Source organism: Ruditapes philippinarum, unplaced genomic scaffold (assembly GCF_026571515.1).
Source record: "Ruditapes philippinarum isolate M1 unplaced genomic scaffold, ASM2657151v2 ctg65_1_1_1_1, whole genome shotgun sequence".
Lineage (NCBI taxonomy): Eukaryota > Metazoa > Mollusca > Bivalvia > Venerida > Veneridae > Ruditapes > Ruditapes philippinarum.
In genome coordinates, this window is record NW_026866493.1 from 167,934 (window position 1) to 178,252 (window position 10,319).

Sequence of the window (10,319 nt, forward strand, 5' to 3'; positions counted from 1 at the left end):
GTATGTCCACATTTTCTCCAGGTGGCAAGGTAAAGGGATGTCTTCTCGTGCAGCCTTCAGTCTGTCAAAATTGCACATGAAGAATCTATTTGTCACATATATATTTATAATAATATATATTTCCTCAGTTTCTCTTCCATTTCATGTTCAGGAACATCTTTCAGATCATTATATATCATCTGGACAGTCAACATGAAAACTTGCCAAGGACTTTCACTTCTGTTAAAAAAAAATTTGAAAACTGGATTTTCCATATAGAACTAAAAAATGACAATGTATTTAATTTATTTAATTTACATGCCTTAAATGACATCTGTGTGTAGAATGTGAACAAAATTTACAGCATTTTTTTTAACTAAATGCACACTTACTTTCACGTGGAGATAACTAAAAATAATAGAATAGGGACAGCCAATTGTTTTCATAAATTTGTTTCAATTATAATTTTCTCTAACCATGAAACCTTCAGGAAATTCCCTACAGGAGTCAAAAATTTCCTTCTGAATGCATTTCTCGTATTGAAATATCTGTGAAATTAAGGTGTGGGACCGTTTGTCCACTCTGTAAAATTGTACTTGTTGGGATCTATTCTATAAAATTTCGGTGTAAGTTATGATGTTTTCACATGTGGGACTTTGTCCTACATTCGTTTTTCATCGATTCTATAAAATTGTTAGGTCTATCTTCAAATACATGAATATAGGGTTTTATTATAACTGTTATATAAATAGATCCCTGATTTGTCAGTTTATAATTAACAGATTTGGGATACCACAGCATAATTATTTGCTATCAATAGAGCTCTGTTAATGTTTGTGGTTAAAATTATTGTTATTCAAATAGAGTAGAAATATTGTTGATATGCTAAATGACACATTGACAGTATACTATTTTGGTATGTTTTTGATTTTCCAATCTGATGAAGACATATAAAGGTCAAAACTATTTTTGTCTTTACAAATTTTCAACTAGCATTAGATGAAATAAGACTCTTGCGTCAGTTGCTGCCATACAGAACGATATACCAGTCCTGGCCAGACTTTGTTTTGTAATCAGTGACATCTGGGTTAGAGTATCAGCCTTTTTATTATTAACCGCGAGCAATGATAATACTTAACTAACCATTTTCAATTAGCAATATATGTAAATAAATGTGTGCTCCAATGTGTGTTACTTTAACAAATCATCAAAATAGCTGCATAAAACAGAATCTGATATGAGATTAGAAACAAAATGCTGATTAAATTCCCTCAAAAACTTACGTGTACATCGGACTAAAGCAGATAATATATCTTCCACCGCTAACAGCCGAAAAATGTCCACATGCTCTCTGCCTCAATCGTCCCTTTACTCCAGTATCTTCGTTGCATGTTGTTTTATGGCTGATAGTGTTGAGGATTCCAGTTTATTAATTCAGCAGTTCCTATAAATGAAATAAAAATCCAAGATTGTAGTATTTATTATTGTCCTTGACACCTCTTGTTCCTGAAAGTTGCAGCCCCTTATCCTTATTGATTTTAGCCCAATAGTGCATATATTGTTTATTGTAAGAATTGTATATTAAGGGTTCCTGGATTGTATCTGATGTATGTTTACCTAATAGATAGAAGTAAAGGAGAGAAGTGCTTTGTGATGGTATAATATGATAATTCATTCATAACTATTTCTAACATTATTAAAGCTATTGTTTTGATGTTGTTCTATCTGTTTTTAATATGTTTTAAGCTTATTTAGATATCGGCTCTACACGTTTTGTAATAACATGGTTTAAGAATAAATATTAAAATACATTCGGATTAAAATCAATAAAATGTGATTTCATTGCTGATACAAAACAAGATTAATCAGTGTTTCTAATACCTGTGAAGACAATTTTGCTAGCACTTGGCATTTTTGTGTCGCCTCTACGGAGTAGTGGCGACATATAGGGATCACTTCTCCGTCGTCTGTCTGTCCGTCTGTCTGTCTGTCTGTCTGTCTGTCTGTCCGTGCGTCCGTCACAAAACTTGTCCGGACTACTCCTCATAAACTACTGGTGCAATTTCATCCAAACTTTACAGGAATGATCAGTACCAAGTCTAGTTGTGCATATTGTCAGCATTTTCCGGTTCAATGATTTTTGTCAGAGTTATGGCCCTTTAATAATTTTTAATTTTAAAGTTTGTCCGGACTACTTCTCTTATACCACTAATGCAATTTCAATGAAACTTTACAGGATTGATCTGTAGCTCAAGTCCTTGCGCATATTGCACGGGTTTTCCGGTTGAATGATTTTTGGCCGAGTTATGGCCCTTTGATAAAAAGGTTTCTTTTTCTGTGTGTTGCCAGATACACAAAAGCTTGTCCGGACTACTTCTCATAAACTACTGGTGCAATTTCATCCAAACTTTACAGGAATGATAAGTATCAAGTCTAGTTGTGCATATTGTCAGCATTTTCCGGTTCAATGATTTTTGTCAGAGTTATGGCCCTTTAATAATTTTTATTTTTAAAGTTTTGTCCGGACTACTTCTCTTATACCACTCATGCAATTTCAATGAAACTTTACAGGATTGATCTGTAGCTCAAGTCCTTGCGCATATTGCACGGGTTTTCCGGTTGAATGATTTTTGGCCGAGTTATGGCCCTTTGATAAAAAGGTGTTTTTTTCTGTGTGTTGCCAGATACGCAAAAGCTTGTCCGGACTACTACTCATAAACTACTGGTGCAATTTTATCCAAACTTTACAGGAATGATCAGTACCAAGTCTAGTTGTGCACTGTCCGTCTGTCTGTCTGTCTGTCACAAAATTTGTCCCAACATGAAATTTGCCTTCATGAGGCGACACATGTGATTACTGATCGCTCTTGTTTATTAAAATATACTTCAAAAATAAACAATGTATTAGTCTAAAAACAATGGCAAAAGAAGGGATCAAACTACAGACCTCTCATATATTAGTTAACCACTTATAATAACAACTATTGCGGATGTGACAAGATCAGAAGCTAGCGTATCTTTTCCAAATATATCTTATTTACTCCATAATAACTTCCTAAACTATACCGACAGAACCGAAGTGGGGTCGAATATTTATTTATTTGTTTGTTTGTTTGTTTCATTTTACGCCTTACTCAACAGTATTTTAGCAATATAGGCGGGTAGTTTCCTAACCATCGTTCCTGGAGAGTTACACCAGTACTTAGTCTACCTTCCTCCGCGCTAAACTACCAAAGCATCTCCCGGGGATCGAACCCTCGAATATTTAAGTGAGTGCTGTAATGTATTTATATTTAATAGGTCATTAAAATCAGACTATTGAAAAGTGTTTGAATCACATCATGTAAGCATAAATGGACATTGTATTAACTGTAGTGCACATATAAGTTACGGTTTGTCTGGGATAAAAGTAGAGAATCGACACGATTCAATTTCATTTAATCGGAAAGATGTACGTACTGTAAGTATGAATTAAGTAAATAAGTAATTTTAGGTACTAAAATATTTGGACTTTTTTTGTTTGTTTTTTGTTGTTTTGTTTTAAATATTTTTAAGCAGTACAGCTGTTAATTTACCAATGTAAAAAATATTTATTTCCTCAGCTTTTTTCTAAGTTTGCGACAGTTTGCATTGATTTTTCGATACAGATTAAAAGCATTGTATGAACATTAACTTTGTTTGAAGAAATAAACAAGTTTCCCTAAGGGAATGTATTATCTAGTCGACTGGTGAGCCGGATTAACCAAATACTTCCCTAGACGTTTCCAAAAACTGTCTATCATACAGCAAACAGTTTAATAAACATGTTACGATCATTTCTAAGTTGTTTTGTGCTTTCATATATGACATATTTTCTTGTTTTTAAACTCTTTACTGTGAAATGATCTAAAATGGAAGGTCAGTGATACAACAAATTTCCTTGACAGTTCTTAGTATCAGATACGGCATCATTATATATGAATGTTATTGGCAATGTACGATATATGACCGATATTGCATATATTTATATATCGGATAATAAGATGTTTTAGAACAAAAATATTAGAACAAAATATTAGCATTCGTCAAATAGGTGCTTATATTAAATTGCATCGAACTTTATTAACATAAATTGTTTTAACTTTTTCAAGCATTGCCCCGTACTTCACTTCAGTGTTGTTATATTTTCTGGTCCTTCGGGATCATTGATGCCAGCACTATTAAGTGTTGAGAATTGAGTACCGCTCAAGCCGGTGTTAGGGGGCGTGAGGGATGTTGCACTTATTCATTATCTCTCATGTACAGACTCAATCAAACCGAGTCTGCAATTCTTATGTAATTTTGTTGCGATTAATGCTTCCGAGGGATCACTTTGTTTCCAGAATTATGAGAACGATACATTTTTATTTATTTTATTTGGATTTGAAATGCTTGTTGAAAGTGTGCCAATAGTAGTTCAATCCACTTTTACCCGAATGTTATTAGATACACTCAAACTAAGTATCCTGCGTTCTTGAGATGAACCTTCTCAAATTCTAAGATTATTCTTGCCTTATGGCGGTACCGTTTAGAAATATAACTGTATAAATGTATAATATCGCATGATTTGGTCTTGTTAGTGTAACGTGTTAGTATCGCGTCTTGTTCATTTCAGTTTGTGTTTTGTATTTGGGATTTAGTCATAATTGAGGCTTTCATGCTTAGGCTTATACAAAGCGAGTTTCCAACATTTTCAGCTTCGACGTTTGGGCGTTCGTAAGGGATTTCTTTGACATATATTTTAGGAATGGTACGATTCATTTTTCCCTGCTTCCTTAAGTTTAATAGGGCCCGTAAGTCTCGTTTACTTTCACTTTCGATTTACCACTTCCGGGTACATCGGCAGACTTATTTACCGTTACGCATATAGGTAACCCGAAGAACTCGAGGGGTATAGAAGTTAAATTTGTTTTGGTCCTCTTCAGATTTGAAGGAATGGATAGCACGGGTCAAAAAATGCAGGTAGGTCAATTATCTGACGGAAAAACGAGGGATTATAGAGTTTAATAAAACTAGTTTATTTTCGGATAGTGACAATTGTTTCGGATGTTTTGTCAAGGTAGTGAATTCTAGTTGTTTAGCTTTTAGTATTGTTTTAAAACTACTGATGTGAGAAATTAATTCAAACCATTTTAACTTGTTGAAATAAACAATGGAGAAACATTTTAATTCTAGTGTATATTAAAGTTATACAAAATTCGGACATTGCACAGTAATTCGGATATTTTTTCCCTTCCATTTTATTCTTGTTCCTTTTTCAGTTATATATACATGTTAATATGGTACCTAGCAAATTATGATTGATTTAAAAAATATTATATTTGATTAAACCATTTCAGATGTATAGACAAGGAGGTATATGACAAGTATAGAATATACAGTTGTTCAATATGGACCATTAATCAACTGTTTGCACTGCCTATGATCCTGAAATATCTATACATCAAAGGTAAATACATGTAAAATAATTGATTAATTTTTAGTTGAGATTGGAAAGATAAACAATTATCCAAATATATTAATAACTTGGATTTCACTGCATGATAATTGATAAGTAAATAAAACATTAAAAATAGTCATGTTTCAAATTCAAGAAGATCAATATTTTTGACTGTTATATATTATGTGTTGTTGTTTATCTTTAATGTTTATTTACTTCAAATATGAAATTTTTCTGTCAATCATGACCAGCTTATTAAATGTAATGTAAATATCATTTCTAGTGTCTTACACTTGTAACAACATATTTATTGATTTTTCATTCTGCAGGTAAAAAGGGAAAAGATGAAGGAGGATTTGTCCATGAAGACCTTTATTGCAACTACCATCTTCCAGTTCCTTAATTTGAGAATGATATCAGAGAACACACAGTTACAGTGAAATATTAGTTTAATATAAGCCACTGAGAGTAGTCAAATGTACTTTCCTGAAGAAGATGAATGACATCCAGCACAAAAATCTTAATGTATAAAGAGTATGATTTTATGTATTTGACACTATGAACATGTTAATGTCACAATGATAGAAACAGAGTAAAATATCCACATTTCATTGCAGTTTTAAGTATTAAAACTAGATACTCTATATATACCAAAGCTGATAACACACCAGAGATAAGGTTTTTCATGGAATCACAGTATAGTCATATGACATTATGGTCATTAAATGACTATGAAGTAAAGATTAGCAAAAATATTATATATCATCTACTACTAATATTGTGAGGTAATCATTGATAAGCTCACAAATTTGCATTCAAATCTTTGATATCAAGCTGAACATTTTTCAATTAGAATATGATTTATAACTCTAATGACTATGATAATTTGTTCATGTTAATTTTCAAAGTCTTTACATTTGTAAAAGGAAATATTCTTATTCTTGTATCAGTAGACATTCACAGTGTAAAGTTACATTGTCCAAATAACTAATAATAAATCCAAGTGCTTTCCTGAAGTTTTTCTTCCACTGGAAAATCAGTGTGATATATATGCTAAGCAGTGCACTATAAATTGTGTAAAAATAAAAGTTTATTAAACTTATGAACTGTTTTTTATTTCTACTATTTGGCATATATTTATAGCAGTGCTTGATCATAAGAGTTCATCTGCAAAATAAGTGTCACTGTGTACTTTAATTCTCTAACAGCAATGGCTAGATTGCTTGAATATGCAAGCATTGACTATATTAAATACTATGCATGTCATTTGAATTTTGTCTGTCCTTAAATCGAAACAGATACTATCTAAATAATATTGATGAAAAATTCTTGACAGCTCTTCAATGACTACATTTACACATATGTACATGGACAGAAGTTAAAAGCATTGTGTGGTGTTTTTTTTTGTTTTTTTTTTTAAACATTGACAATTTTGAAACAGTTCCAATGGGTATATTAATGTATCAGTGATGTAATTGTTTTGTATCAAGTGCAAACCCTAAGTTTTTCATGTATTGTATAGATAATTCACTTTTGGTCAAATGTCAACAGGTTCAATACATTATAAAACAGGTAATTTGAAACCCAAAGAAGTATATGGTATGTAATAACTACCCCTCTGATACTAAAATCTTCAGGGAATGCAGAATTGCAAGTCTTCTCCAATTAAGAGAGAGACTTGGGCTTACAAGGGCTAGCAAGCTAGTGTTTTGCTACAGAATACTCAACACAGATGAATTGCATTAATATTGTTTACTCTGGTATTACTACCTGCCATGTACAATGCAAATCATGGCTTTTCTAAGAGCAGTGAAAGGCTATAACTGGAAGGAATTTTACACATTTTGCCTCAGAAACAAGTTTTTCTTTGAGATGATTTTTATGATATTTAAATAATGGTTAAAGATTACATTATTTTTACAATTGCAGTGATCATGGTGATAATATGAAATGAAACTCAATCAAGATAGAAACATTTTAATGCTGAACATTTATCTTTTTACCATTCCTGTTACTTTACAAGTCTATTTATAACAAATTTATCTTAACTGTTTTGAAACTACATGATGCCTGGTTGAAACTCTTTTGGGCAGCCATTTGCAGAAGATAAATTATCTTTGAATAATTAAGTTAATACAAAGTTACAAATGACAGGTTAATTATTTCTAATAAAGACAGGTTATTTATTTCTAACAAAGACAGATATTTTGTTTAACATTTTTACACTGACATATATCTTTGAAGTGTCTTCAACCTTAGTTTTTATTAGAATACAAACATTCAGTCAGACAGTATACACAAGACATGGAGCTTTAAGAAGCTTTAATTCAGTCAAAATCTGTAATGGACTGCCATGTCTCTACCACTATGTACTCCAAGACTGTGTATGGACATTTCCTTTCAACTATGCCTGGTGGTATCACTATTTGACTTCTAATCTGCTGGTGAACACTCCAAAATAAATCAAGAGCCATGACAAGTACTCAAGATCCAACCAAGAAATCACATACCTGTATATAAAGAAAATTTACCATGAGTTGAAAGAAATAATAATTGGTCAGCTATAAATTTCAAGCATTTTCATATTGTCATGAATAGAAAATAATGTTGAAAAGGAAGAAACACTATTTGGTGTCCTAGTTTAACTAAAAATATGACCCACTCACTTGAGAAAAATACTTTAAACAGTATTTAACATGAATTAACTACATATGCCATACTGTTTGTTTATTTAGCTACACTGTAATTATTTACAAAAACGAGAACATTATATGTAATACAATAATATTTATTTTTCATTAATGTAGTTTAAGTAGCTTTAAGTATATATTTCTTACCAAAACGATTTTACAGCAGAGCATGCATGTGTATTTACATCGGATACCAGTTCACATCTTTCATCTCACCACTGTCCTCAGTCTAAATACAGGAGCAAAATATTTCATTGAATTTTATGACAATTTAAATTGGTTATATACAGATTGACTGTTTCTGCCTTATAAAGATAACAATTATAAATAAATAATCAGTTGGAAGAAAATATATTCAACTAAAACACACTGATAATCATATTGAAACGTTTATCCGAAATATGCGCTGTCCGAAATTTCTAAACATTAAATACTTCTGAGAGATAATCAGGTAGCGCTATAGAAAATTGATAAAATCAAATTCACCAGTCTGGTGTCAGATGCGAATGATGTTGTATCAAAAAACAAATTTATTAGATTTACATGGAAATGAAAATATTATCAACATTTATTGGGATAAACTGAATTTGAAATGACACACCCACCTGAAGATTATACGAAGTTGTCTTTCATTGATACTTGTTCACAAGATGAAACCATTTGCATTTCGTTACAAAACAAAAAACTCTGCCAATTTCCACATATCATTTGCTTTTCCATGTAAGTTTTACTTTCCCATCGGCATACAAGTATTACCCAATATAGATAAGCAATGTTGTTGATGTTTGTTTGTACCCGGAAGTGCAAAATATCGTGAAATCTCGCAAGTCACATGACGAGACTTACATACCCTATTAGGGAAACTATTTAGTCTTAATGTTGCAATTGTACTGTTTAGATGATTGAATGATACGTTTTGGTATTATGTTATGCTATATTTTTGTGAGTTATACGGTTAGGTCCTGTTAACCATTTGCATAATTTCCCGACAGGGACTTTGGATTCTTTCATGTGAGGAAGCTATCCAGCTAGCTTACGGAACGTCGGTGGTTCTACTCAGGTGCCCGTTCGTGCCTGAAATAATGCACGGAAGGGCACCTGAGGTCTTCCTCATCCAGTAAAGTTGGAACGTCGCGATATGACCTATACTGTGTCGATGTGACGTAAAGCCCAAAACAAAACAAAATTTGCATAATTATCATAAACGCTTTGGTTGGAACATATCTGTCTTACACTTTTGTCTTATGAGATTAAAAAAAAGAAATGATTGTACTTCAATATTTAATGAATGTAATGTTTATGAATGTTTGGGGTTCATTAGTATAAGTATTGATCTCTAAAAAATTAAATTATCGTTACTTTATAACTGTTGGAACCTGTATGTGGCACTTAAGGCTTCTGTTAAGAGTTGATTCAACAAAGAGCTTAAAACGAAAACCTTTAATGACCCGTCAATTTAGGATTCTACAAAATAGCATTGCCTAAACTGGTGGTTAAAACACAGAGACAAGAATTTATTTCTGCCGTAATGATAAAGTTATCAGATGCTAGTTATGTATGTTGTATATGGTTGGTATTTGCCTAACTTACTGTGAAGTCTGTTTCGTAAGAGATGCCGGTTGTATGAATGTGTTCGTGCATGACCCTAAAATCCCCGCGAAACATCTAGCTTAAGAAAAAATAGTTCCCTTTGCCAGTTCCGAATAGAATGAGTAACTGATAACTTTCTTTACAGTGGAGTTGTTTAATATTAGTCGTTACTTAATAGTAAACCTGAAAATCGTTTGTATGCTGATCCTGAAAAACAATTGACATATATATTTATTATTTTGTAATGTTTTATTCTTTTCCATTGATGAATTTGATTCAATGTGTAATTGTATTGTTTTGTAAATTGATTATTTGTTATTTCCTTTGTATTTTGTTTGTATGCTGGTTTTGGTATGCTCGATAATAAAAGTATGAACTAGAGAAAAGTTTTTGATAATGTATCACCGGCTACATATATACACAGTATATGAATAATAAAATACAAAAAAGGATTGAGTAGAAAGCTAGAAGCTTTTTTCAGAAACTCTCTCCTTGGAATGAAACAATAGTCATTAATGATAGCATGCATTTATAAACAACATAGTGTATACTTGTAATTCTAAATGTTATTAATATCAACTATGTATTAAAGGAATTTATAT

The 10,319-nt window shown here is 31.9% G+C and overlaps 2 long non-coding RNA genes across 2 annotated transcripts; one reads left to right on the forward strand and one right to left on the reverse strand.

The window, feature by feature from the left end:
• The first annotated feature begins 4,791 nt into the window (after positions 1 to 4,791).
• LOC132732644 (uncharacterized) lies at positions 4,792 to 6,548 on the forward strand. Its single transcript, XR_009626078.1, has 3 exons — positions 4,792 to 4,959; positions 5,337 to 5,446; positions 5,767 to 6,548. It is a non-coding gene; the product is annotated as an uncharacterized LOC132732644 (long non-coding RNA).
• Positions 6,549 to 7,398: 850 nt separating this feature from the next.
• On the reverse strand, positions 7,399 to 8,978 carry LOC132732645 (uncharacterized). The gene is made up of 3 exons (XR_009626079.1): positions 8,733 to 8,978; positions 8,275 to 8,356; positions 7,399 to 7,947 (listed from the first exon to the last, which is right to left on the reverse strand). It is a non-coding gene; the product is annotated as an uncharacterized LOC132732645 (long non-coding RNA).
• Between the last annotated feature and the right edge of the window lie 1,341 nt (positions 8,979 to 10,319).